This window comes from Bufo gargarizans, chromosome 2 (assembly GCF_014858855.1).
Source record: "Bufo gargarizans isolate SCDJY-AF-19 chromosome 2, ASM1485885v1, whole genome shotgun sequence".
NCBI lineage: Eukaryota > Metazoa > Chordata > Amphibia > Anura > Bufonidae > Bufo > Bufo gargarizans.
In genome coordinates, this window is record NC_058081.1 from 631,797,541 (window position 1) to 631,823,950 (window position 26,410).

Consider the following 26,410-nt stretch of genomic DNA (forward strand, 5'->3'; position numbering starts at 1 on the left):
AGACCAGACACACAAGTTGGTTTCATGAAAGCATCTTCTCACCCCCCTGAGCAAGAGAGCTTTATTCAAGTTACATTCACTTAAATAGCAGACATGACATCACAAAAGGGGTGTTCCTTAAGAAAAGACTATTGGCTCCTTGACTAAATGGGAGTAGCTTGCCAATTTTAGCCCTGAGTTTCATTGGCACATTCAAAAATGGCAACCTAACTCCCCCATATCATTAAGACAAAGAAATGCACACGAGGCTCACACATCTGGTGGACGAAAATGTGTACTACAGAATGTTCAAATTATATATAGAGAAATACAAACTCTCTCTCACAATATCACCACCTGTTGTTTTCTCTTTTTCTAATTTCGCTATCCTGAGATGGAAGAACATGCTCAGTTGTATCTTTCAACTGCCACTAGCTACAACATACAGGGTACACCCTCTGAGAAAGGACACACCCACTAAGCAGCCAGCTTCGAATCAATCTAGCAGAACAGTTGGAGCAATTATTGGGGAGATGTCTTGAGTCATGTCTGGTACGGGGTTGGTTGCAGCTTTTCTACAAAGTTGCACTGACTTATTGTATTTCACATAATTTGGATGTAATCTTAATGTATGACATATGTACCTGGTTTACCAGCAGGTGAAGTAGGCTGGCAGTGCTCTGCACCAGTAATGCAATTTACCATTCCATTTCAACCCCCTTTGGTAGAAGTGGTCTAGGCTGACTTCCTGCTAAAGGGGCGGTGAGGGGATGTGTTCCCCCCCCCTCTTGCCGGAGACGTAGGGGAACAGCTCGTAGAGCACTAACTCCTCACAATATTCAGCGCTTGCGGACATTATATTTAAACAGAAGAAAGACGGGCCAAGGATACCCTCATCATCAGGCCATTTGTAGGCCGGTGTTAGTTAAGAACAGCAAGCATTCTGGCACTATACCTTTTTCTGCTGGTGCCATAAAGAGAATTTTCAGTAAAGTCTGCAGAAAATGTTTGTATTCGCCCCTTACTACTCCACCAATTGACCATAGATACAAAGACTTACTACTCCACCAATTGACCATAGATATAAAGACAAGAAATAACAAAGAATTCGGGAACCATACAGGACTAGGATAACTGAGAATTATGATACCAACTGGGTCTTTTGTTTTACGGACCAGTAGGATATCTACATCACTCCCTTATCATATTCAGACAACTACTATACTCACGGTGCTCTATGCCCTATGGACCAGTGAGATATCTGTATGATCCCCCATCACTATTTTTTTCTTGTTGTATAAAGGGATGGAGAGCTCTCATGCCCACAGGGTCTTTTGTACATACGGACCAGTGACATAATGGGGACACCTTTCCAGTATACACTATACCAGGCATGCTCAACCTGCGGCCCTTAAGCTGTTGTAAAACTACAACTCCCACAATGCCCTGCTGTAGGCTTAAAGCTGTAGGCTGTTTGGGCATGCTGGGAGTTGTAGTTTTGCAACATAATACTGAAAGTACATAAAGATCTATACCCGTACAGAACACACAAACAAAACCTATCAACAATAAAATATTGAGAGTACATAAAGCTCTATACCCGTACAGAACAATTAACCAGTCTGCACTTACAACTGCAACTATTCTCCTACACCATAAAGACATGAAAAAACTTGGAATGCCGAATTCTATGTAATCCTATTTGAAGAGCCAATTATCATGAATTATGATTTGTCTTAATTCACCATTTACCTTTTAGGGTAAGGTTCCTGGCCAATTAACCAATCTGCATTTACAACTGTAACTATTCTCCCACACCATAAACACATCCAAAATCTCAGAATGTTTAAATCTATTTAATCCTATTTGAAAAGCCAATCACCCCATCAATGATGTAATGTGCCTCAACCATACATTTTTATTTACTCTTGCCAAAAATGGTTCTTTTAGGCTATATATGGATTAAATAATAGGAAGTATCTACTTCCTCATGCCAAATATGGACTCAATTGTTGATATCATCTTGATTTTTCCACGCCACATATGATGACAATAAGTGGATCATTGCGTCCTCCCCTATGTGAATAATTAATCTCATTGATAAAGATAATGGGTCCACAAATGAGTTAATGACTATCACCTTATAAATAACACAGTGGTCATCACAATCCTCTACTTACTGATGAAGGGAGAGTCTCCCGAAACACGTTTAAGAAGCCTATAGAGGATTGTCAGAACACTAACTATGGTGTACCATCCTAACAATACCAAAAGGAGCGCTCTGAAAAAACATTGAGAAGATCGCGATCGCGTGACCGCCCGCGTCACTCTCCAGATGCGCGAACCACACCCCCGGCGTCCTAGGCTACATGAGGTACGCCGACGACTTCTCCAAATCGTGCTGGACTCCGTAAACTCTCCCAGGAACAGCCGACCGTCATTGGAGGATCTGGTACAACAGCGCCGGTTGGTGGGTAAGTGATTTCTGCAGCCAGAGACAGTGCGGGACGCCGCACTGAGGCACAGAGCATCTCTTCTTCCCACAGTATTGTACAATAATACAGCTATTTGTACTACATATATACTGTTACTTACACCTTGAAGTCTTGACTTAAAGAAGACCATTCCTAGCCCAATACAAGACTGTCAACGCATATCTTCATTGATTTATGAGAGACTAATCCACAAACAGAAGCATCATTATAAAAGGCGCATCATTCATCTTCTACCTAGTGGCTACTACCCATTTTTATTTTTTCTATATTTTACCATTTTTACTCTAAAGGACATTTTCATAGACTCTTATCTTTGAACCATTGATCCTATATATCATCTATATTCTATTGCCAGCACTCATAGATATTTTAATATATAATTTCTTTTAAAACATCCTACAACTACAACATTATTATTATTTTTTATTTTTTTATTTTTATTTGTAAAAATATAATGTAACAAGGTACATATATAGGTATCTTGAACGTCAAGCATGACGTAAATGTTGTACATCTACACATAGTCTACAAAGAAAGGGTAGCATTATCATACAAGTATAAAGATATACAGATGCAAAAACAATTTCTCTACTTATTGCATACCAGACACATGGTGATGATTTCTCTAGCTTTGACAGTTACAGTGGAGTATATACTAGGTTTACCCCATATCAGAGTAGGAGTGTGGAATTGTGGGATTGGGCAACTCAACTAGGGTGTCTATATTTAGACCATAGGTTCCAGTGTTTACAGAACGAGCTGTGAGTGCGTGTTTCCCAGGAGGAGATTTCTTCAAACCTGAACAATTGGTCAACTTTCAATTTCCATTGTTCCATGGACGGAATAGAGGTCGTTAACCAAAGTTTAGGCACTAGCAGGCGGGCAGCAATCAGAAGTTGTCTAAAGAGAAAAGAGGGATGGGGAGGCGTTGTTTGGGTGTCTAAGTTGAGTAATGCTAATGAAGGAGACATCTGAATATTTGTATGGCAGAACTGGTTGCTTAGGTCAAAGATGGTTTTCCACCATTTGTTGATTATGGGGCATGACCACCATATGTGGAAGCGCGTCCCTTTGTCCTCGAAGCACCTCCAGCAATTGTCCGTCGCTGTGTCCGAATACAGAGAGGTCACATCAGGCGTTTTGTACCACCTAGTTAGAAGTTTGTACCCGTTTTCCTGTATACGTACACAGCGAGATGACCTATGAGGGGATAGCAGTATTTTTGGTAATGTGGAAAGTGGAAAATCTAGGCCCAAGTCATTTTCCCATCTTCTGATGAACGCTGGTTTGACTAGTGACTAGTTGTTGAGTCTTCTATATAATTGTGATATTAACTTTTTGGGGGAGTTAGGGTGGGTGATAAGCGATTCAGCCCACACCATAGGTCTAAGCTGGTCGTTACTCGAAATGTGTTGCAAAATAAAAGAGTGTAGGTATAAAATAGCTGGTAAGAACTGTTTGTGAGGATTCAGTTTTGTTTGGATTTCTTTGATGGAGGGGGAAGCGCTGTCAGACTGTTGAAATGCAAAAATAGAAATGGTAGATTCCCTGATGTCGCGTGGAGTGCAATCTCTTATTACTGGGAGGGAGGTGCCTAGAATATCCCCCACCGATAGAATCGGTGATGGGTAGGGTATTGCACAATGTGAGGACTGGAGGCTTCTCCACGCATTAAGAGTAGCTTGTTTTATTGGAAAGGGAGAAGTGGGGATGTTGTTCAGACTGGGGTTCCCTAACAAAAGTGAACGGAAGGGTTGATTTACCAGATCCTGTTCCATCGCTACCCATGATTTGGGGTTAGGTGTTCTGAGACACTCTATTACTCTAGATCAGTGTTTCCCAACCAGTGTGCCTCCAGCTGTTGCAAAACTACAACTCCCAGCATGCCCGCACAGCCAAAGGCTGTCCAGGAATGCTGGGAGTTGTAGTTTTGCAACAGCTGGAGGCACACTGGTTGGGAAACACTGCTCTAGATAGCAAGACAGCCTAATCGTATGTTTCAGGGTCTGGAAAATCTATGCCCTCTGTATGTTTAGGGTGTGTTAATAGGGAGTAAGAAAGTCTTGATTTCTTTTGGTTCCAAATGAACGAGCTAAAAAGTTTCCTGAGTGAGACATAATAAGACTTAGGAACGGGAATGGGCAATACCTTTTGGAGGTAAGTAAGGCGAGGGAGTATTAGCGATACCAAAAGGTTTTTGCGACTAAACCAAGTAATAGTAGGAATATTCAGTCTGTTTATGTCAGCAGTGATGGATTGTAATAGGGGGAGGTAGTTAAGTGCAAAGAGTCCAGACGGATTAGGGCTTATCTTGACCCCCAAGTAAGTGATATAGGGGGATGACCAATCGAAAGGAGATTTCTCTCTTAGGCTCAATTGGTTTCGTTGGGAAATCCTTATACATTTTACCAAGGATTTTTGTTTATTGATCTTAAAGTTGGAGAGGAGGCTATAAGTATCCAGGTAATTTTGAATTATGGGAAGCGAAATTCTTGGATTGGATGTCATGATCATGATGTCATCAGCGAAAGCCGCAAGTTTGTGATCTTGGCCTCCCAGCATCACTCCGTGGATGTCCCGGTCTGCTCTTAGTCTGATAAGAAGAGGCTCCAGGGCTAAGACAAAAAGTAGGGGTGATAGGGGGCATCCCTGACGGGTACCGTTTTGTATTCTGAAAGGATCAGTTAAGTCTCCATTGATCAGTACTGAGGCTGATGCTTGAGCATACATTGCGAAGGTAGCTTGTACACAGGGATCAGGCAGGCCAGGATTTGCTTTAGGTATTTCCAGCTAATTCTATCGAATGCTTTTTCCGCGTCCGTGCTTAAAAGGAGTAGCGGACTAGAGCGAAGAGCAGAGTGGCATATCACATTTAGGACCCTAGATGTATTGTCCCTGCCCTCTCTTCCTCTGACGAAGCCCACCTGATCCCCATGTACAAGCAAGGGTAGAAGGGTGGCAAGGCGATTCGCTAGCATTTTCGCTAATAATTTGAGATATACGTTGAGAAGTGAAATGGGCCTATAGCTTGCACAGTGTTTTAGATTTTTCCCTTCCTTGGGGATCAGGGTTATGTGAGCCATTGTCATATCTCTGGAGAGCTGTTTCCCCAGTAGAGCCAGGTTACAGACTGAGAGCAGATGTGGAAGGACCACTTGTTGGTAAGTTTTATAATAATATACTGGGAGCCCATCTGGGCCTGGACTCTTGCCATGGGGAGATTGTTTTAGTGCCGAAGTCAGTTCATCTAGAGTAAATTAGGACGCCAAACTAAGTTTATGTTCAGGGGAAAGATTGGGCAGGGAGATTGAATCCAGGAAGGACGTAAGAAGATCTGAGTGGGCTTCTGGGTTCAAAGTTGGGGGAAGGTTATATAGTGCTTCATAGAATGCACGGAATCGAGTTCCTATTAGTTTTGTGGAATAAAGGGGGTCTCCCTGGGGGGATTCCAGTTGGTGTATATAGTTTGTAGATCGCCTGTCCCTTATTCTACGCATCATGAATTTAGACGCTTTGTCCCCATGTGCAAAGAACTTGTGTTGTGAGTTTAGGAAATATTTGGCAGTAGAATGTTGCATAAGGGACTTCAATTCTGCTTTTAGGGATGAGAGCTCCGTAAAGTGTGACTCTGAAAGGGATTTTTTATGTAGGTTCTCTAAAGAGAATATCCTGCTACTCAGGGAATCAATCTTTTTATTCCTTTCTTTTTTTAGGAAGGCCCCAAGGCTAATGAAGTGCCCTCTGATGAAAGGCTTATGGGCGTCCCAAAGTGACTGGTCTGATATCTCGGGTTGTTTATTAAGGGAAAAATATTCCTTGAGTAGATCAGATATCTTTTCCTTGACCTCTTGGTTGTCCAATAAGGACTCGTGTAGCCGCCATCTGAATTTACTTGGGTTGTGTATAGGTGCTGATATCGAGAGGAATATGGGGGCATGATCCGATAAAAGGATGGAACCTATTTTGGGCCCATGACAGAGCTGGAGATGCTCCTTGGACACAAAGAGGTAGTCCAGTCTGTGATATGAGTTATGGGGGTGGGAATAAAACGTATAGTCGTGTCTGGATTGAATATGCGCCATGCATCCATGAGGTGCAAATTCCAAAAACCTTCCCTTATGAGACGTAATGTCTTAAGAGACAAGGCCGACTTGCGGGATGAGGAGTCAAGGAGTGGGTTCAGGGTAGCATTTAAGTCCCCTCCTACTACTGTCAATCCCTCAGCGAAGGATTCTATTAAGGGAAAGATTTTAGCAAACCATGTGTGTTGTCCCGTATTAGGGGCATATAGATTGATAAAGGTATAGGTTTGAGGACCAATAGAGCCTTTAACTAATAAGTATTTCCCTTCTGGATCTTGGAGGTGGGAGATATGTTTGAAGGGAATCCTCCTCTGGAATCCAATACTCACCCCCCCAGATGCAGCAGAATTACCTCTGCAGTGATACCAAAGGGGGTAATCGGAAAAGGATAAATTGGGATAGTGATTAAATTTAAAGTGGGTCTCCTGAAGGAGGACAGCTATAGGAGCTCCTTCATAAGTCAGATCGGTAATGTTCCTTGCGGCCTCCAGCACTGCCGTCTTGGTTTGGAAGTTAAGGAACCTACAAATGATGTCTCTAGGTAGCTCCGAGGGTTTAGGTTTGGGTCACAAGGCCCTATGCGCCCTTTCCACTGTTATTTCTGTGTGCAGGTCTGGGCCCAAGATGGAGCTGCAAATCTCCATCACCGCCACCGGGATGTCAGCTGCTTCGATAGATTCAGGTACTCCCCTGAAGCGCAAGTTGTTTCTGCGTCCCCTGTTTTCCTGATCCTCCACTGCGTTATGGAGCTCGTTCAGGTAAGTGCGGCATTTCTGTAGGGAGATGGCGGTTGCTGACTGATGTTCCAGGACTGCAGTTTGGCGAGATTCCAGGGCCACGACCCTGTCGCCTATGTGGTGGACATCGTGGCGGAGGGCCGTTAACTCACTTAATATCGGTTCCATCGCCTTACTGAGGGATTGTTTCAAGAAGCGATGTGTAATCGGGAGAGCTGTTTTGCAGTGAGAATCTTCTGTGTCGCTTTCCCCCTCGGACACTTCAGTAGAGCGTTCGTGCGCCCTGTGAGATGGAGCCGGCGCCATTTTAGTTTCTCTAGCCGTTACTGTGGCGGCAGCCTTTTTTATAAATTTGTCCATATCTCCACTGTTGTTTGGAGGTTTAGGGGCACTAGGGTCTTCTCCAGCCCTTGGGTGACTGATCTTGACCATTGTCACGTCTGTCGGCTTGTGTTAGCTAGTGCTGTGCAGGAATCAGAACGGAGAGCTCCTGACTATGCGGCCATCACAGTCCGGCGCTAGCTCCGCCCCCCAACTACAACATTATTTTAATACTATAAATAAACCAAAATAGATTGACCCATATAAGAGTGTGCCTGCTTATCTTTTTATTTCTCAGTTTCTACTCTTCTGACTGGGTGAGTCAGATTTAGCAGCTTCTGCACCTCTATCATTTGCTTGAAAAGTAGAGCCGTCTACCCCACTTATCTTTTTAGGAATGTTGGTGGCCTGCAAGATGATTTGCACGTCCATATATGTGATCTGCCTGTCATTCTGACAAACAGTAAGGCCCCTTTCACACTGGTGAAAATTCCACGTGGGTGCAATGCGTGAGGTGAACGCATTGCACCTGCACTGAATCCGGACATGAGCGGTGATTTTCACGCATCACTTGTTGCCCCTCCATCCCTAATTTACTTAGCATTCTGTATTTAGAATGCTATTATTTTCCCTTATAACAATGTTATAAGGGAAAATATTAAAATCTACAGAATACCTAACCCAAACCCCAACTTTAGTGAAGAAGTCCGGGTTTGGGTTTGGGTACCACATTCAGTTTTTTCTCACACGCGTGCAAATTGCATTGCACTCGCGCTGAAAAACTGAAGAACGCAATGCAATCTCATACAAAACTCACCCCACTCGCTGGCAAAATTGCACGATTTTCCCGCGACACACCAGCATCCTATCCGGCCTTCACACGCGAGGCCCATGTGAAAGAGGCTAAACTGTTTCGCTACCAGAAAGGATTAGCTATGCATATTGGTGCAATGCACACTGATGTACACTGAGATATACTCTCCCTAAAGTTTAACTGCAGGTTGGGATAGACCTGATTTAACGTGCTTCGTTAGTCGTGACTAATTATTTCATAACAAAGCAAATTTCATGACGAAATTCAGCAAAGTGTCCAAATAAAATTTTTGAAAATTTCGCTCATCTCTAGTGCCTAGACATACTTGTGGAACAGATTGGCCACCTGCATAATAAAATATCCAAATTCCACAGAGAACATTGTGGAAGCGTACACTTTAAATACAGCAACCTGTTAAAAAAAATTATAATACAGAGTGTAGTTTGACACTAGGTTCCACCCTGAGGCTACATTTTCATCCCTGGCTTCATTATATATACTGTACTATTACACTGCAACAACATCTACAGCTGCACCAAAGGACCCTGCCTTGCACCAAACGGCAACCCTCAACACCAAAGAAACCTCACCCAATACCAGGCAGGAGAAAGCCAAAACCAGAGAGTGCCCCAAATGAAACAACAGGTGTGACCTTCCCATCACTGCACGGCCCAGGGGAGCATCAGAGTCAGTACCAGCCCTTATTACAATCATTAATTTCTATATACGGTAGTTTCATTGTTTGTCTACAGCACCTCTCTGTATACACAGGTTGATGTGTTGCCAGCAAATTATGCAAGCTTTTGCTCATTGTTGGTGTTTTTCGCAGTACATTTACACAGGCTAATTATCATGACAGAGTGTTTATTCCATATAATTGACCAATTAAAGAGACCTGGATAATTGGATGTGTAAAAGGACACTAAAGGCCAACATACACATTTGTGTATTGTTGGCTAAACCTGCCGAGAATGGCAAGTTTGGCCGACAGTATAAAGTGTGAGGAGCTCTGTTCTCCCCAGTCCCCATTGAGTACACATACTGCACACGTTCAGCCGAGCCAAATGTGTAGGTGTATGGGGAAATGGGAGGGGATAGCTGTTGTAAGGCCGAAGGTTTTTTTTTTTCTCATTTCCATTCCTTTTTTTGCGTTCCGTATACGGAACCATTCATTTCAATGGATCCGCAAAAAATTGAAGGTACTCCTTATGCCTTATGTTTCCGCATTTCCATTTTTCTGTTCCATTCAAAGATAGAACATGTCCTATTATTGTCTGCATAAGGCCTCTTGCACACGACCGTTTCATTTTTTTGGTATTTTGCAGTACGCAAAAAATGGATTCGCAAAAAATACGGATGACGTCCGTGTGCATTCCGTTTTTTTGCGGAACGGAACAGCTGGCCCCTGATAGAACAGTACTATCCTTGTACGTTATGAGGACAATATTAGGACATTCTTTAAACGGAATGGAAAAACAGAAATAGGGAAATGGAAGGCATACAGAGTACCTTCCGTTTTTTTTTGTGGATCCGTTTAAATGAATGGTTCCGTATATGGTCCGTATACAGAATGCAAAAAACCGGAACATAAACGGAAGGCCTAACAGACAAGGATAGTACTGTTCTATCAGGGGCCAGCTGTTCCGTTCTGCAAAAAACGGAATGCACACGGATGTCATCCGTATTTTTTGCGGATCCTTTTTTTTGCGGACCGCAAAATACTGAAAATGCCATACGGTCGTGTGCAAGAGGCCTTAGAATGATCATTTAGCGCCCAGCTATTGAATGTGTATGGCTGCCCTTAGTTATATTTCACAAACTAGTCAAAAGTGCCGTGATGATTGATATGAGATCCTAAAGAGGTCATTAGTTCTTAAATTCTCTATTACTTCAATCATCCTCAGGTTCCTATTTAACCACCTCCGGACCGCCTAACGCACATGTGCGTTCCGGAGGTGGCAGGCTGGCGCACAGTCACGCATATACGCGTCATCTCGCGAGACGCGAGATTTCCTGTGAACGCGCGCACACAGGCGCGCGCGCTCACAGGAACGGAAGGTAAGCGAGTGGATCTCCAGCATGCCAGCGGCGATCGTTCGCTGGCAGGCTGGAGATCCGAATTTTTTAACCCCTAACAGGTATATTAGACGCTGTTTTCATAACAGCGTCTAATATACCTCCTACCTGGTCCTCTGGTGGTCCCTTTTGTTAGGATCGACCACCAGAGGACTCAGGTAGGTCAGTACAGTCGCACCAAACACCACACTACACTACACCCCCCCCGTCACTTATTAACCCCTTATAAACCCCTGATCACCCATGATCACCCCATATAAACTCCCTGATCACACCCCTGTCATTGATCACCGCCCTGTCATTGATCACCCCCCTGTCAGGCTCCGTTCAGACGTCCGTATGATTTTTACGGATCCACGGATACATGGATCGGATCCGCAAAAAGCATACGGACGTCTGAATGGAGCCTTACAGGGGGGTGATCAATGACAGGCGGGTGATCACCCATATACACTCCCTGATCACCCCCTGTCATTGATCACCCGCCTGTAATTGATCACTCCCCTGTAAGGCTCCATTCAGACGTCCGCATGATTTTTACGGATCCATGGATACATGGATCGGATCCGCAAAACACATGCGGACGTCTGAATGGAGCCTTACAGGGGGTGATCAATGACAGGCGGGTGATCACCCATATACACTCCCTGATCACCCCCCTGTCATTGATAACCCCCCTGTAAGGCTCCATTCAGACGTCCGCATGCGTTCTGTGGATCCGATACATGTATCCATGGATCCGTAAAAAATCATGCGGATGTCTGAATGGAGCCTTACAGGGGGGGTGATCAGTGACAGGGGGGTGATCACCCTGATTACCCTGATCACCCCCTGTCATTGATAACCCCCCTGTAAAGCTCCATTCAGACGTCCGCATGCGTTCTGTGGATCCGATACATGTATCCATGGATCCGTAAAAAATCATGCGGATGTCTGAATGGAGCCTTACAGGGGGGGGTGATCAGTGACAGGGGGGTGATCACCCTGATTACCCTGATCACCCCCTGTCATTGATAACCCCCCTGTAAAGCTCCATTCAGACGTCCGCATGCGTTCTGTGGATCCGATACATGTATCCATGGATCCGTAAAAAATCATGCGGATGTCTGAATGGAGCCTTACAGGGGGGGTGATCAGTGACAGGGGGGTGATCACCCTGATTACCCTGATCACCCCCTGTCATTGATAACCCCCCTGTAAAGCTCCATTCAGACGTCCGCATGCGTTCTGTGGATCCGATCCATGTATCCATGGATCCGTAAAAAATCACGCGGATGTCTGAATGGAGCCTTACAGGGGGGGGGGGGTGATCAGTGACAGGGGGGTGATCACCCTGATTATCCTGATCACCCCCTGTCATTGATAACCCCCCTGTAAAGCTCCATTCAGACGTCCGCATGCGTTCTGTGGATCCGATACATGTATCCATGGATCCGTAAAAAATCATGCGGATGTCTGAATGGAGCCTTACAGGGGGGGTGATCAGTGACAGGGGGGTGATCACCCTGATTACCCTGATCACCCCCTGTCATTGATAACCCCCCTGTAAAGCTCCATTCAGACGTCCGCATGCGTTCTGTGGATCCGATACATGTATCCATGTATCCGTAAAAAATCATGCGGATGTCTGAATGGAGCCTTACAGGGGGGGTGATCAGTGACAGGGGGGTGATCACACTGATTACCCTGATCACCCCCTGTCATTGATAACCCCCCTGTAAAGCTCCATTCAGACGTCCGCATGCGTTCTGTGGATCCGATACATGTATCCATGGATCCGTAAAAAATCATGCGGATGTCTGAATGGAGCCTTACAGGGGGGGTGATCAGTGACAGGGGGGTGATCACCCTGATTACCCTGATCACCCCCTGTCATTGATAACCCCCCTGTAAAGCTCCATTCAGACGTCCGCATGCGTTCTGTGGATCCGATACATGTATCCATGGATCCGTAAAAAATCATGCGGATGTCTGAATGGAGCCTTACAGGGGGGGTGATCAGTGACAGGGGGGTGATCACCCTGATTACCCTGATCACCCCCTGTCATTGATAACCCCCCTGTAAAGCTCCATTCAGACGTCCGCATGCGTTCTGTGGATCCGATACATGTATCCATGGATCCGTAAAAAATCATGCGGATGTCTGAATGGAGCCTTACAGGGGGGGTGATCAGTGACAGGGGGGTGATCACCCTGATTACCCTGATCACCCCCTGTCATTGATAACCCCCCTGTAAAGCTCCATTCAGACGTCCGCATGCGTTCTGTGGATCCGATACATGTATCCATGGATCCGTAAAAAATCATGCGGATGTCTGAATGGAGCCTTACAGGGGGGGTGATCAGTGACAGGGGGGTGATCACCCTGATTACCCTGATCACCCCCTGTCATTGATAACCCCCCTGTAAGGCTCCATTCAGACGTCCGCATGCGTTCTGTGGATCCGATACATGTATCCATGGATCCGTAAAAAATCATGCGGATGTCTGAATGGAGCCTTACAGGGGGGGTGATCAGTGACAGGGGGGTGATCAGGGAGTCTATATGGGTGATCACCCCCCTGTCATTGATCACCCCCCTGTCATTGATCACCCCCCCCAAGGCTCCATTCAGACATTTTTTTTGGCACAAGTTAGCGGAAATTTTTTGTTTGTTTTTGTTTTTGTTTTTCCTTACAAAGTCTCATATTCCACTAACTTGTGTCAAAAAATAAAATCTCACATGGACGCACCATACCCCTCACGGAATCCAAATGCGTAAACATTTTTAGACATTTATATTCCAGACTTCTTCTCACGCTTTAGGGCCCCTAAAAAGCCAGGGCAGTATAAATACCCCACATGTGACCCCATTTCGGAAAGAAGACACCCCAAGGTATTCCGTGAGGGGCATATTGAGTCCATGAAAGATTGAAATTTTTGTCCTAAGTTAGCGGAAAGTGAGACTTTGTGAGAAAAAAAACAAAAAAAAAATCAATATCCGCTAACTTATGCAAAAAAAAAAAAATTCTAGGAACTCGCCATGCCCCTCATTGAATACCTTGGGGTGTCTTCTTTCCAAAGTGGGGTCACATGTGGGGTATTTATACTGCCCTGGCTTTTTAGGGGCCCGAAAGTGTGAGAAGAAGTCTGGGATCCAAATGTCTAAAAATGCCCTCCTAGAAGGAATTTGGGCCCCTTTGCGCATCTAGGCTGCAAAAAAGTGTCACACATGTGGTATCGCCGTACTCAGGAGAAGTTGGGGAATGTGTTTTGGGGTGTCATTTTACATATACCCATGCTGGGTGAGAAAAATATCTTGGTCAAATGCCAACTTTGTATAAAAAAATGGGAAAAGTTGTCTTTTGCCAAGATATTTCTCTCACCCAGCATGGGTATATGTAAAATGACACCCCAAAACACATTCCCCAACTTCTCCTGAGTACGGCGATACCAGATGTGTGACACTTTTTTGCAGCCAAGGTGGGCAAAGGGGCACATATTCCAAAGTGCACCTTTCGGATTTTGCAGGCCATTTTTTACACATTTTGATTGCAAGGTACTTCTTACACATTTGGGCCCCTAAATTGCCAGGGCAGTATAACTACGCCACAAGTGACCCCATTTTGGAAAGAAGACACCCCAAGGTATTCCGTGAGGGGCATGGCGAGTTCCTAGAATTTTTTATTTTTTGTCACAAGTTAGCGGAAAATGATGATTTTTCTTTTTTTTTTCTTTTTTCCTTACAAAGTCTCATATTCCACTAACTTGCGACAAAAAATAAAAAATTCTAGGAACTCGCCATGCCCCTCACGGAATACCTTGGGGTGTCTTCTTTCCAAAATGGGGTCACTTGTGGCGTAGTTATACTGCCCTGGCAATTTAGGGGCCCAAATGTGTGAGAAGTACTTTGCAATCAAAATCTGTAAAAAAATGACCGGTGAAATCCGAAAGGTGCACTTTGGAATATGTGCCCCTTTGCCCACCTTGGCAGCAAAAAAGTGTGACACATCTGGTATCGCCGTACTCAGGAGAAGTTGGGGAATGTGTTTTGGGGTGTCATTTTACATATACCCATGCTGGGTGAGAAAAATATCTTGGTTAAATGCCAACTTTGTATAAAGGGCAGTATAACTACGCCACAAGTGACCCCATTTTGGAAAGAAGACACCCCAAGGTATTCCGTGAGGGGCATGGCGAGTTCCTAGAATTTTTTATTTTTTGTCGCAAGTTAGTGGAATATGAGACTTTGTAAGAAAAAATAAATAAATAAAAATCATCATCATTTTCCGCTAACTTGTGACAAAAAATAAAAAGTTCTATGAACTCACTATGCCCATCAGCGAATACCTTAGGGTGTCTACTTTCCGAAATGGGGTCATTTGTGGGGGTTTTCTACTGTTTGGGCATTGTAGAACCTCAGGAATCATGACAGGTGCTCAGAAAGTCAGAGCTGTTTCAAAAAGCGGAAATTCACATTTTTGTACCATAGTTTGTAAATGCTATAACTTTTACCCAAACCATTTTTTTTTTGCCCAAACATTTTTTTTTTATCAAAGACATGTAGAACAATAAATTTGGCGAAAAATTTATATATGGATGTCGTTTTTTTTGCAAAATTTCACAGCTGAAAGTGAAAAATGTCATTTTTTTGCAAAAAAATCGTTACATTTTGATTAATAACAAAAAAAGTAAAAATGCCAGCAGCAATGAAATACCACCAAATGAAAGCTCTATTAGTGAGAAGAAAAGGAGGTAAAATTCATTTGTATGGTAAGTTGCATGACCGAGCGATAAACGGTGAAAGTAGTGTAGTGCCGAAGTGTAAAAGGTGCTCTGGTCATGAAGGGGGTTTCACCTAGCGGGGCTGAAGTGGTTAAGGTTGGATGAGATGAATCCCCTTTAATAATTTCACACATTGAGCAATACCGTTAAAAAAAAATTCACATTGTTCAAGCTGTATCATGTATCACCAGCCTGAGGTCGCACGGAAACAGAAGGAAAGTAATGACACCGAAAGATGAGACACATAACTTCATATAGTCACATTTTAAATAATCTCTGAGCTGTTTAATTTACATACCCTGATATACTGTATTTGTAAGTTTTACATTTTTCAGGCCCAATACTAAACTGGCTTCATTGGTTTATTTTATTTAGTATGATCACACAACTCACTAGGTGAAATATAGATATAGCAGGGCTGAGTATGTCATTTATCAGCACAACACAGAGTAACATCAGACAATTGGACTGCAGACAAAAAGGCTTCCAAGGGTTGTATGAGATTAGAACAATACTTCCCCCCCCCCCCCCCCAATAACAATGCCACTCTTATTTTTAGGTAGTCCTGTAGTATTGCAACCCAGTCTCGTTCAGTTGCTTTCCCCAGAATAAAAATAAATAATCCAAAAAATTAAACATGATAGGAACTGCCGCTTCCCAAAATACCCATAATATTAAAATATTAAAATATTTATCCCACACGGAGAATGGCATAACATTACCTTGTGGAACATTGGTTAATTTATGTATCAATTAAAAGTTAGGCTTTAGCTCATTACTCGGTGATAGTCCTTCACATGACCAGAACAGATTTTTTTTTTATCTTCTGTAGGTAATGAAAGTCTCTTCTGAATGACAGCAAGCACAGATTTAGGGCTTATGCACACAAGCATGTGCCGGCCGTTCCATGCATTGGGGACCGGAATTTGCGGATGGATGCAGATCCATTCAACTTGAACGGGTCCATAATCCATCCGCACTGCAAAAAAAATAGCTTCCTTGTGGTTCTGTGCCTCTGTTCCGCACCACACCTTCCGTATTGCGGACCTGTTTACGGATTTACGTTCGTGAGCATGAGCACTTAGAAAGAATAATGTTTATTTGCTTAACCCCTTAGTGACCAACCTTTTTTTGGCCTTACTGACCAAGCGTTTTTCTTCTTTTTTTCATCGTCGCATTCCAAGAACTATAACTTTTTTATTTTTCTTTCTATATAGATGTATGAGTGCTTGTTTTTCGCATGAAAAGTTTTTAATGACGCCCGTTTGGTGTGCGCATAACTTTCTGATGAACTTTTATTATCTTTTTCTGTCACTGCGTTTTTACTTTATTATAAATTTTATGACGTAAATTTTTTTGTATAAATAACATAATATATTTATTATCTGGGTCAGTATGATTACAGTGATACCACATACATATCGTTTTTTTAATCGTTTTATAAATATTTTGCATTAAATCCAATCTTTTTAAAAGGAAAAAAAAATTTGGCATTCCACCTTACAAAGGCCCATAACTTTTTTTTTTTTCTTTCTATGCAGTTGTGAGAGGGTCAAATTTTTGTGGAAAGATGTGTATTTTTCATTGGTATCATTTTGAAGTAAATTACACTTTTTGATCGCTTGTTATTAAGTTTTTTTTTGTGGCAGCTAATAATAAGTTTGCAATTCTGCCATTTTTTTATTTATTTTTTATGGCATTCACCGTGGGGGATAATTTACATGATATTTATGTAGTACTGGTTGTTATGGACACGGCAATACCAAACATATGGGGAAGATTTTTTTACAATTTTTTTCATTGAAAAGCGTATTTTCAATGGAAAAAAAGCTTATTTTTTAATGGAATTTTTTAATGTAGTAAATGTGTTTTTTTCTTTTTTTTTACCACTTAATAGTCCCACAAGGGGACTATAACAGACAGTATTTCGATTGAGTTTTAAAATGCAATGCACTATCCCCTATAGTGCATTTTATTTTAATGGCAATGCTATTCTAACATTGACCAGAAGGAAATTACTGCTGGAAATTACTCAAGGCTGGTTTGGGGCCTACATGAGACCCCAGCCTGCATTCACACACATCCGCACCCTGCGACTGCATTTGTGGGGTGCCGATGGGAGACAGAGGGAGTACGCTCCCTCTGTCAGCAATTTACATGTCACGGATTGTTAAACAGCCCGGATCAGCACTCTTATGTGAGAGCCGGGCCCCGGCTCCCCACTTAGACTGGGCTGCCGTAAAAAAGCGGAAGCCCAGCCTAAGGCCTCTTTCACACTACAGTTTTTTGCATTCCGTATACGGTCCGTTTTTTGCGTTCCGTATACGGTCCGTATACGGAACCATTCATTTCAATGGTTCCGCAAAAAAACGGAATGTGTTCCGTATGCATTCCGTTTCCGTATTTCCGTTTTTCCGTTCCGTTGAAAAGATAGAACATGTCCTATATTTGGCCGAGAATCACAGTCCGTGGCTCCATTCAAGTCAATGGGGCCGCAAAAAAAACGGAACACATACGGAAATGCATCCGTATGTCTTCCGTATCCGTTCCGTTTTTTGCGGAACCATCAATTGAAAATGTTATGCCCAGCCCAATTTTTTATATGAAATTACTGTATACTGTATTTGCCATACGGAAAAACGGAACGGAACAACGGAACGGAAACGGAACCACAACGGAAGCAAAAAACGGAACAACGGATCCGTGAAAAACGGAACGCAAAACACTGAATGCAACATACTGTAGTGTGAAAGAGGCCTAAGGCCCCTTAGTGACCGCCGTAAAAACACATATGGATGGTCACTAAGGGGTTAAACTAGAATAACCCTTTAAGCTTTGGTTGTGTTTGTGGATGCTGCTCTATTCAGTTACTTTTTAATAGATTAAAAAGATGACTTCCATTGGGCTGCATTTTAAAATAAGACAGATGCTCACATTGGCTTTAAATCGAGGGTTCAATTGTGCCAAGTGGCAAATCTTGTTCTGCTAATTTATCATGCTTCCAATCTTTCAAATAGTCTATTTTCTGTTCCATCTCCAAATTCTGAAAATGCAGAGTTCTTGGTTGTTTCCAGTGCTATAAAGCATCATAGCAGTGCGGCCCGACTTTCCAATAAAAACTTGTTTTTAGACCCGACAGAGGAACAAGCTCTGTCAATGTGGAAAACAGTTTAATGTGGGAGCCGCAATTTTCAGTCATCTTCTTCATTAATCAGTCAATTACCGTTATTGAGTGGAAACAAGTCAGTAAATATACATTATACTAAGTAAACAATAAAGTAGACCTGGGCCACATTGTAGACTGCTTGACAAACGGAGCCTTGATGTAAAAGTTTAAAAATAGGAAAAGTAGGCTGAATATTAACCTACATATAACAGAGGCATTTTCAGCTGTGCTGCAGATTAAAATTTGAGACCCAGGGGCAAGTTATATCTCTGCTGGAAAGTGACGTAGCGTGTGTTGCTAGCAACTGAGGCAAACCAAGTATTGTGCCCTCTAACCTATGAATATGCCCATATGTTTTTATAGAACCACAGTATACTAAGTACAACATTAACAATAATAACACTATACAAAGCAGGGGCGTACATAGAAATCATTGGGCCCCATAGCAAGAATCTGAATTGGACCCCCCAACTCCGCCCACTACCCACCCTGGCCCATCCCACCACCTGTCCTGGCTCCTCCCCTGCCACACCCCCATTGTATTCCTACTGACCCAGAAAATGAAGGACACGGGTAATTTTTGCCACAAAGGGAACACAGTAGGAACAAATCCCGTAAAACGGTAAAGGAATTGTTAGTTTTTTTTCAATTCCACCTCATTTGGAATTTTTCTGCCTGCTTCCCACTACATTGTATGCCATATTAAAGTACAACTTGTACCGCAAAAAATAACCCCTCATATGGATATGTGAATGGAAAAATAAAAAAGTTGTGGCTCAAGGAAGATAGGGGAAAAAATGAAAATGCTAAAATAATACCTCTGGTATCTTAATGGTTAAAAGGGTTATCCAACCCCTATTATGCCCCCCAAAATGCAACAGTTCTTCACCCTTATGGCCGCAGAATACACCACATGCCCCCTCTCCTCACAGCAATGAGTTCCCTTCACTCAAGGGACCTAAGAGTATTAAAAACTGGAAGTGTGGGATTCCTCTTCAGGCACGCTTTCCCAGAGCAAAGATCGGGGAAAACACCCTGTTCTAAAAATAAGCCACATCCTGTATTAGGCTTCCAGGCTCATTGTTAGGCCTAGATGGCAGCACTGAGCTGTGACATAGTGATTTCTATACAGACTAATGGAGCAATTTACATCTGATGATTATAAGTTGTGGTCCACTTAGGGGAACTAACAAAAAGTTTAAAAATGTAAAAAAAAAAAAGTTTTGAAAATATAAAAAATAAAAAGTCAAAATTAAAATCACTCCCATTCCCCAAAATAAAAATAGCATTATGGACATCGCCACATGCGAAAACGCCCATACTATTAAAATATTTATAAAAGTTAGCCCATATGGTGAATGGCGTAAAAGAATTTGATATTTTTAAAAAAAAAAGCCGATTTGTGTTTATTTTCATCACCTTATCTCACAAGAAAATTTTATAATAAGTAATCAAGTCATACACACCCCAAAATGGTATTGTCAAAAATCACAGATTGTCCCATAAAAAATGGGCCTCCATAATACATCTCCGTAGACATAACGATAAAAAAGTTATGAGGGTCAGAATATAGCGATAAAAAGAGAAAAAAAAATTTTTATTAAGTGAGTCCTGTGTATTTAAGTTTTATTTAGACTCTATTTTTAAAAAGTTTCTGTGAGGTATTGAACTCACAACCTTCTACAGTAAAGACAAGAATCTTAACCACTGGGCTATAGAGCCCATTGCTGAAAAACCTCATACAAGTTTCTCTTGTATTAAAAACCTCAGAAGTTTTTCTTGTATGACTTAGCACTGAGCTCTATAGCCCAGTTGTTAAGGTTCTTGTCTTTAATGTAGAAGGTTGTGAGTTCAAATCCTCACAGAAACATTTCAAAAACAGAGTCAAAATTTGACTTGCATACACAGGGTATCCCCCAAGCATAGTGACTATGCTTGGGAATACCCCTTTAATGTTCATAACTCCATATATAGAGTCAGAGCAGGGACTCCTAAGCTGGGAAATTCCCCACTCAGGGACCCTCACTGAGCATAGGGGAAGCAAGCAGGGCCTGGAATAGGAGAAAAGTGTGTGGGGCCTTCCTTGCGCTACGGGCCCCATAGCAGCTGCGTTGTCTGCCTATATTGGCACTGATACAAAGGTCAAATAGCGTTGTTCCACTATGACCATACACCATACCCAGACTCCCAGTCATAAATAATCCCATTTAGGCCTCCACTCAGTGACAGGTAATGTCTCCTCTGACTGGGGTGGTTCTCTTTCCTTTTTTTCTACATCCTGTACAGATCACTATGATAACTTCTCCTGACCACTTGTCTCTGCATAATTTGACACACAGAACACAGAGGTATAGCTAGATTTTCCTGCACCCGGAACAAGGATTCAGATTTGAGCCCCTTCTCTCGCAACTCAAATTTACATAAAGAGGGGTAGGTAAGCAGCGCGCACAGGGTGCCACAGCAATATTGTTTTACACTATGCCACTCCTATAACTCCACCCAGTGCATAACAATACTCACCCAGTCCCACCTAATAAAATCTATCATAGGGTACACGGCGGTACCAATACTCCTTGCAATGCGGCTTCTGCTGCTCATGGTGGCGGGACGGGGGTTACTGCAGGGGGCGAAGAGAGGCCTCCTTTTCAGACATGCCGGCGGCAGGTGTCTGCTTGCAGTAAGCTGTGGCAAGCTGTATACACAGTAGTGGTAATACTGGTAGCAACATAATTTGTCCCCCCTTTCTGCCAGACGAAAACATTCCCCCATTTTGCCTTGGTAGCGAGGGTCTAAAAGCATGGCTATCTAGTAATTGTCAGACTGCTTGAGGTCAATGATACGCATGTCATGTCATAAGCAAGCCAGCATACGGGTGGCGATTCTGGCCAGTATGCCCGAGAAGCCACTTCTTTTTGGCTCTGCCCCCCACTGACAGGGTGACCTGCATGTCATACGGACTCACAGTAACTGTTTCACTGCAAGAAAGGACTTGCATGTTGCTGCAATGCATAGTGATGTACACAATCTCCCTGCAGGCAGGAATATAGCTGATTTAACATGCTTTGTGACTAAATAATTTGGAACAAATGTAATTTTTTCAGAAAATTATGAAAAATTCCTTATTCTCTGGTACTTCCATGTATGGATATAGTGGCATACCTACCACAAAAGTAGTTTATGCAGGGCATTGTGAACTGAAATGGGGCACTGAAGTGGAATCGGGAAAGAATACACAATCACAATCACAGTTTTGTCTCTTTACTAGAATTGGAAATGTGAAGAGTAATCTAGTTTCAGATGAATTACTTTTCTGTATAAATTTAATGTTGAATATATTAATTTCCAGCATTGGTGCGGGACAATCATTTTATTTAGCTGGGGACCATTACTTGAGATGATCCAGCCATAAAATCATTAGAGTGAAGCAGTAAAGTTTGAGGAATTATATAAGCCAATCAAAACAGTTATGGTTGGCTTCATATGACTAATCGGGTTCAGTTATCTGATGAGGAACTAACGGAATGAAACATGTTATATACCAGACCTCTACTCAACATCTGTTTATACACTTCTTATATATGCTATATGCTACAAGGTATCTCTGAATCAATCACTCATCACTAATCACAAACTTGAGAGTCTCCTTAAACTCTAAAGTGTCTCCTCTTGGAGATGTTAATGAGATATTAACATGAAATTTCTACTTAATGAATTTTTACCCCATTAGACAGTATGATCCAACCTACACAATTAACATTGTTCTGAAACTGCTACATACTTCCAGGATGCTGGAAGTTGTAATTTCAGATCAACTGGAGAACCACACCTTCCAGAACATTGGCCTCTACTGTTTGGCCTCATTAAAATGAATGGGTTCGCACCAATTATGCAAAATTGCGGGAACGGATGTGGACCCATTCATACGGTCATCTCAATGGGCCTTAACTAATTGAAATAACTGACCGAATAACTGAAGTCTGAACTAAGCCTTAGGCTACTTTCACACTGGTGTTTTGGTTTCTGTTTGTGAGATCCGTTCAGGGATCTCACAAGCGGTCCAAAACGTATTAGTTTTGCCCTTAATGCATTCTGAATGGCTAAGGATCTAAATGGATTTGGCTCAGTTTGGCTCCATTCCGCTTTGGAGGCAGACACCAAAACGCTGACGAAAACTGAGCCAAACTGATCCGTGCTGACACTCAATGTCAAGTCAATGGGGACGGATCCATTTTCACTGACACAATATGGCACAATAAAAAACCGATCCGTCCCCCATTGAGTTGCAATGATGTTCAAGACGGATCCATCTTGTCTATGTTAAATATAATACAAACGGATCCCTTCTGAACGGATGCATGCGGTTGTATTATCTGAACGGATGCGTTTGTGCAGATCCATGATGGATCCGCACCAAACGCGAGTGTGAAAGTAGCCTTAGATGTATTTTTCTTCCTTACACCATCTTATGCTTGGACCATACATAAAAATATTGTTAAAAAATGTTGCACACCTTTAGAAGATTTGGTGCATATTATCACTCCTCATGGCTCTGCCTCTTTATGTCTGAAAAAGTATTCCTACCCCTTGAACTTTGCCACATTTTTTCACATTACACTTACAGACTTGAATGTATTTTATTGGGATTTTATGTTATAGACCAACACAAAGTAGCAAGTATGTATGAAGCGAAAAGAAAATGATACATGGTTTTCAACATTTTTAATAAATAAAAATCTGGAATTAAATATGCTTTGATCTAATCATCGAAACCATTCCATTGTAGCTCTGGCTGTATGTTTAGGGTCTTTGTCCTGCTGGGAGATGAACCTCTGCCCAAGTCTCAAGTCTTTTGCGGCCTCTACCAGGTTTTCTTCCAGGATTTTTAGTGTATTCAGCGCCTTCATTAATCAACTCGGACCAGCTTCCCCGGCCCTGCTGAAGAAAAGCATCCCCACAGCATGATGCTGCCACCACCATGTTACAAGCTGAGGATGGTGTGTTCAGGCTGATGTGCACTGTTACTTTTCTATTTCCAGAGCACCTTCCTTCAAATGTTTACTATGTCCCCTACACAGCTGGTGGCAAACTGCAAATGGGATGTCTTATGGCTTGCTTCTTGACACTCTTCCATAAAGCCATATTTGTGGAGTACACAACTAATAGTTGTCCTGTAGACAGATTCTCCCACCTGAGCTGTGGATCTCTGCAGCTCCTCCAGAGTGACCATGGGCCTCTTGGCTGCTTCTCTAATTAGCAATCTCCTTATCTAGGCTCTCACCTTAGGTGGACAGCCATGTCTTTGTAGGTTTGCAGTTGTGTCCTCCATTTTCGAATGATGGATTGAACAGTGCTCCGTAAGATGTTCAGAGCTTTGGGATAATTTTTTTTTTTTATATCCTAACCCTGCTTTACACTTCTCAACAACTTTATCTCTGACCTGTCTGTTGTGTTCATTGGTTTTCATGATGCTGTTTGATCACTAATGTTCTCTAACAAAACTCTTAGGCCTTCACAGAACAGTTATAATGAAAATAAATTACACACAAGTGGACTCTATTTCATAATTATAGGAATTCTGAAGGCAATTGGTCACACTGAATTTATTGAGTTGTATCAGAGTACAGAGGTCTGAATACAAATGCAGGCCACATTTTTCAGATTTTTATTAAAACGTTTGAAAACCATATATCATTTTCTTCTCACTTCATAAATACTTGCTACATTGTGTTGGTCTGTGACATAAAATCCCAATAAAATACATTTAGGTTTGTGGGTGTAACCTGAAAAACTGTGGAAAAGTTCAAGGGTTATAAATACTTTTTCAAGGCACTCGTGAAGTGTTTAAAACACATAATAAATTGTACTCTGTTCTGTTTGTCCAAGTCAAAGTTTTAATAAGTAACTCATAGTATTTTTAAAGTGTTGTGAAAGTTTTAAAAGAATAACAAAATGTAACAAATAAAAAATGTTTTATCACAAACCCAAAAAGAGTTCAAATATGTCCCTCCTTCTGTAGCAAAAATATAAGAAAGGTATTGGAAAGGGTGAGGTATTTTTCTATTTATGCTCAGTGACATAATAATATGTCACAGAGATTGCACTGTTTCATTAACTGGGCCCATGCATTCGATTGTAGGTGCCAGCTGTATTACATGCAGTATAATTAATTTACCTTCAGGGCTATCTATCTCAATTTCATTAGCCACTCACATTTATGGGAGACATCCGAATGAGTGACTGCCTCAGTTTAAAAAAAAAAGTAAAGTCACACAAATATGCAGGCTCATATACTGGGCAAGTATGCATTGCCTAAATGCCTCAGGGGACCCCTGTCCTCCTAGCAGGGAGGATTACCACAGAAGAACAGTATATATAGTGACTGCTAGGGGCACAAAAAGAAAATGGGTTAGGGTTAGGCAAAAGAACCTCCTAGGCAGGAAACATGGCTGATGCAGACTTTCTAGGTTCTCTGGGCAGCGGAGACACCAGAGCATGTTCCCTGTGTGTCTCCCATAAACCAACCTGTGTTTGCATAGTGTTCTTCAACTAAGGCCTCATGCACAAGACCGTATGTATTTTGCAGTCCGCAAAAAACAAGATTCGTAAAAAATATGGATGACGTCTGTATGCATTCCGTATTTTGTGGAATGAAACAGCTGGCCCCTAATAGAGCTGTACTATCCTGGTCCGTAATGCAGACAATAATAGGACATGTTTAATAGGACTTTTTTTGCGGAATGGAATTTCGGACATACAGAAACGGAATGCACATGGAGTGCCTTCTGTTTTTTTTATGCCAAGCCATTGAAATCAATGGTTCCGCATACAGTCTGCAAAAAAAAAATGGAACGGACATGGAAAGAAAATACTTTTGTGTGCATGAGGCCTTTCACTTACATGGCAGTATTCACCAGTAATGTATGACTATGGTGACATAAGAAGATGTTATATGATGTCATTTATCTAGTGCTATGACATTTTCGATGATTCTCATGAGAATTCTCTTGTCTTAAAAGAGAAGAATATATCAAGTTAATTAAAGATAACATCATAAATCGCGCAGAACACCACCGGTAATTATGCATTTTTATTATTCATTTTTATCATTAGTGATAATCGGAATGTGATGCCATTCTTTGTTCAGTCATTTAACAGCCTCCTAATTTGGCAACAACTCATTAAACCTGATATTACAAATGTTTTGTACATAGTTCTCATTATGATAGGCCTTACTCAAAATGATTATTCCAACAGTGTAACTAAATACATCTGTTATCTTCAGCAGTTTAGGAACCACACTAAGATCTAATAATTGCTCTTTACAATGTTGGTAATAGTCGGGCTTATTAAAATGATGATATCTGTTATAAGTGGAGACATATGAGGGTTAGTGTGTATAAGGACTCATATACACACAGGAGCCTTAGAATTTGACCTTCTAGTAGACTACATCTAAAGGGGTTATTCTAGGATTTTAATAATGATGATCTATTCTCAGCAGAGCTGCAGTTACCATCTTCATCCACTGCACAATGGATGGAGCTTTGAAGTTTATGTGCTGACTTTCAACACTAGAGCTACAAGGTAACACGTGATCGAGGGGTATAGGGTGTCAAAGTACAGTCGATATGCTTTTAAAGGGGTTCTCTGGAAATTAAGAAAATGAAAAAACTTAATTACTTTATTATAAATATATTCACAAATACCTTTCATTAGTTATAATGGCTAATTTCTTTTAGAGAGCAATCATCAGGGGAAATAAAATGGCCGCTGTTCTATTAGTGCACACAAAACCTGTCCTAATCACTGAGCAGGACAAGTTACTTCACAACACTGAGCTATAGTCCGTCCTTTCTGTACTTCATATCTCCTCATGGACTCTATTCCTACAGAGATTCAGTTAACGTTCTTATCATCTGTATTCAGGATCATAATCACTGACAAGTAGGAAAGAGCTGCCTCAGCCTCCTTTATCT